The sequence below is a fragment of the Microtus oregoni genome, unplaced genomic scaffold (assembly GCF_018167655.1).
Source record: "Microtus oregoni isolate MIOR12 unplaced genomic scaffold, Mior012 000047F_ref0000412, whole genome shotgun sequence".
NCBI lineage: Eukaryota > Metazoa > Chordata > Mammalia > Rodentia > Cricetidae > Microtus > Microtus oregoni.
This window is the reverse complement of record NW_024543221.1, coordinates 4,747,597-4,751,900: the sequence shown is the minus strand read 5'-3', so window position 1 is coordinate 4,751,900 and position 4,304 is coordinate 4,747,597. Positions and strand designations below refer to the sequence as shown.

The following is a 4,304-nucleotide window of genomic DNA, read 5'->3' as shown; positions in this document are numbered from 1 at the left end:
AGTCAGTGCTCTTAACCTCTGAGCCATCTCTCCAGCCCTGGAAACCCTGTCTTGAAAAAAAAAATTCTACACATTTGGTATTGAATATATTTTATGCCTTTATCCACCACCAAAACCAAACACTCCATGAAAGAATCAGAACTACAAAATAAATTAGCTTTATATCCTGCAGTTGGTTGTTTTTACTTTTTGGTTCTTTGGGGGCCCACCACCTAGCTCCCAAGTAAACACACAGAGTCTTATTCTAGTTAAGAATGCCTGGCCTCAATAAATTTATATCAATAAAGCGAAATTCTAATAAAAAAAAAGAATGCCTGGCCTTATCTAAGCTTATTTTCAGCCAGTTTTTCTTAACTTAAATTGTCTTGTCTATCTTTTGCCTCTGGGCTATTACCTTTCTCTATTTCTGTATATCTTTTCTTTCCTTCTTATCCTGCATCTGTCTGTGTGGCTGAGTGGCCTTTTGACTGGCTCCGTCATCTTCTCCTCCTTATCCTATCCCTTTATCTCTCCTCACTTATTTCAACTCTCTGCCTGCCAGCCCTGCCTATTCTTTCTCCTGCCTTACTATTGGCCGTTCAGCTCTTTATTAGACCAATCAGGTGTTTTAGACAGGCAAAGTAAGACAGCTTCACAGAGCTAAACAAATGCAACATAAAGAATGAAATACATCTTTACATCATTAAACAAATATTCCACAGTATAAACAAATGTGACACATCTTTTGAACTAATATTCTTTTTTTAAAAAAATAGGGACCACTTCATGCTTGCACAGGGGCAATGCTAATCTTCTGTGTATTGTTCCAATTTTAGTATATGTGCTGCCAAAGTGAGCACTTTGACTAATATTCTACAGCAATATCCTTCTTCATAACTCATGTCTATCACCTGCATCTAGTCCTCCCTCATCCCTTTCTTGTTTCTTTTTCTTCATGTTATACTGCAGTCACGTGTCCATTTATTAACATATATATATTATTAGTTAGATTCTGCATATAAAAACATGGGAGTTTATTTCTTTCTGATATTGTGTAACCTTGCATAATATTTTTATTTTTTTAGATTTATTTTATGTATATGAGTATTTGTATGTATGTACGTATGTATGTAAGCATGTACCATGTGTATTCCTGGTGCCCTTAGAGGCCAGCAGCAGGGATAAAACCATCTGGAACTAGAGGCAATGACGGTTTGAACTGCCATGTGGGTGCTGGGGACCAAACACAGGTCCTCTGAAGGAGAACAAATGTTCTTAACTGCTGAACCATCTCTCCATCCTCCACCTTACACATATTAAACATCCTAAGTCTATCCATTTTCCTACAAATTTTTAAACTTCATTTTTCTTTAGAACTAAGTAGTCGTGTGCCTACACAGGAAATAGCAGCACGTACGTGCCTGGTTCTGCCCGGCATCTCAGACATCTGGATTCGAGTGTAAGGGCGGGCACTACACATGGATTGCTTTCTACATGTCACTCACGTCTGTCTGAGAAGGAAACATATAGCCAACTTTTTTGTATGCTACTGGTTATCAAACCTAGGGCCTCACACATGCCAAGCAAGCTCTCTACCACTGAGCTACATCCCTGACCCCTTATTGTATTTTTCCTTTGGAGAAGAGTTTTCACTAAATTCCAAGACTGACCTTAAATTTACCTTATAGCCACAGTAGGTCTGGAACTTCTAATCTTTCTGCTTCTGTCTCCTGAGGATTTGGGATTACAGATCTGTAAAAAAATAAGGCCTAGCTTATTTTGATTTCAAATCACTTTTCTCCTTCCTTCTTTTCTTTCCTTCCCTCTCTTCCTTATCCTTTTACTTCTTTTTTACTTTCTTGGAGATAGGATTTCACTATGTAGCCGAGGTTGACCTGGAACTTGTTGTGTAGCCCAGGATAGCCTTGACGTTGAGATTCTCCTGTCTCAGACTCCCAAGTGCTGAGATTATAGGCTTGCACCACCACATCTGGCTTCTAAACACCTTTTTGTTTTTAAAGTCTGTGGCAATGTTGCCTCCTAGTATTTAACACATGACAGAGTCTAAGTAAACACTTGTCCAGTGGATGAGCAGATGTTGTGTATAGGTTAGGGCCCCTTTCTTACCTTCATTTTCCTTCTGAGAATATTTCTTAAATTCACTGCATCAGCCCCTCAAATGTTCCCCAGTTCTCAGCGAGCAGGTTAAGTTGCCAAATTATCCTAAATGTAATTTTTGTAACTTTCCTCTCCTTCCAAAATCTCAACCATTTTCACCTATCCGTTTAGAAAGATGTATTGGTCTCTTTCTCTATGCACAGGCCAAAGCAAGGAACTTAAAAAAAAAAAAAAAATCCCAGGAGGAAACATTCATTCAACAAATGTTTGAGCACCGTTCACAAACTCAAGAGCAATAATCCCAGCACTTGAGATGCCAAGACAGTAGAATTACCATGAGTTTAAAACCAAACAGGGCTGCAGAACAAGATCCTTGCCAAGCAAAGAGAGAAAGCGGCGTGGAGACTGTGGGATACCATGCTGTACCCCCAAAACTAGGATGACCTTCAACTTGAGATCCTTCTGTCTTGTCTCCTGAATGCTGGGCGCTGCCTTGAACTCTCCGTGATTTGCTTGCCTTTGTCTCCCAAATGCTGGGACTAAAGGTGTGCACCATGCCCGACAACACCTGGCTCCTTGTCTTTCTTCCAAGTCTATGGCTGCGATGCCTGCTGCTTCCTGACACACATTTGATGCTGAATAAACATTTGCTGTGGATTAAGCAAACATGATATGCAGGTCGTTTTCCTTCAGAGAACATTTCCTAAAGCCTCTTTACCAAGCAGATCACTTTTAGTAGCTCTTTCACTACCTCAAGGAGACTCATCCATCCAAAAGCGAATTGATGCAGTGACTCTGGAAGTGCCCTGTTTGTTTGTTTGTTTATGTTTTCTTTTTTTTTCATAATTGATATTTATTGAGCTCTACATTTTTCTCTGCTCCCCTCCCTACCTCTCCTCTCCCCTCTTCAATCCTCCCCCCAGGGTCCCCATGCTTCCAATTTACTCAGGAGAGCTTGTCTTTTTCTGCTTTGTACTTCCCATGTAGATTAGATCTATGTAAGTCTCTCTTTGTGTCCACATTGTTGTCTAAGTGAGAGACGAACTTTTAAATTACAAACAACCTCTAAGACAAAGAAATTAGTTTATATGGTTGACCTTTCACTAGAAATTTTAGTGTACATGAAAACCACGGCGGGTGTGCCAGCCAGCGACCATGGATCAACTGCCACCCCCAGGAAGAAGCAATCGCAGAGGCTTCTGGCTCTAGGGAGCACGGCTTGAGAATGCTAGGGGAGCCAGGGAGAGCAGGAGGTTGAGGCTGGTCTGGCTGCCCTCTCCCTGCATATCTCTTAGCGGCAGGAAGTCAGATATCCAGGGAAATGTGTACAAGTCAGGTCAGCATGTTGGCTTCCAGGTGTCAGACAGCAGGATTCCGGCTGGGGCAGATAGGGAGGCGCTAAACAGAGCGCCAGTTATAAAAGACCTTATAACAAGTCCTAAAGGCATGGTCTTGGGTGTCAAGTTGCATCTATTCTTTTTTAGAAAAAGCAATATTGTTTATTTTTTCTTCTCTCTTTCTTTCCCTTTTCTTTTTTTTTCATTTTACTTCAGACAGGGTCTCACCAGGCCAGCCTTGAACTGACTATGTAGCCAAGGATGACCTCAAACTGCAATTTTTCTAATTTATTTATTTTTATTTTATGTACCTTGGTGTTTTGCCTGCATGTAGATCTGTGTGAGGATGCCAGATCTATAACTGGAGCTACAGACAGTTGTGAGCTGTCATGTGGGTGCTGGGAACGGAGCCCAGATCTTCTTTTTTATATTCCCCTCCACACCTTATTTATCTTCTATTTAGTTTTTGAGGCGAAGTCTCCTAATGTAGCTGGGATGAAACTCCAAATCCGAATCCTCTTTCTTCAGCCTCCTTGGTGTCTGAGGTTGGAGGCATGCACCACCACACCCAGCTTAAACTCTTTTCTTAAAGTATATAAATGGACTTCCCCCCACTTACGCCTTTAGAAAGTTGATTTTAATTTCAGTTTTTAACTTTGAGTGTATGAGAGTGTACGAGCTTGTTATATGTGAGTGTCATGCCTCCTGAGGTCAAAAAAGAGTAAGGGAGTCCCTGGGACTGGAGAAATAGCGAGTTGTCGGGTGTCTGATGTGAGGGCTGAGAACAGAACTCAAGTCCTATCAACCACTAAGCTGTCTCTCCAGCCCCACAAAGGCACTGTACACCCTGCTGGGTAACTCACCCCTCAT

The 4,304-nt window shown here is 41.4% G+C and overlaps 1 pseudogene; it reads right to left on the bottom strand.

Moving 5' to 3' along the window:
* Window positions 1-747: 747 nt before the first annotated feature.
* LOC121435952 lies at window positions 748-839 on the bottom strand (annotated as a pseudogene).
* Window positions 840-4,304: the final 3,465 nt, after the last annotated feature.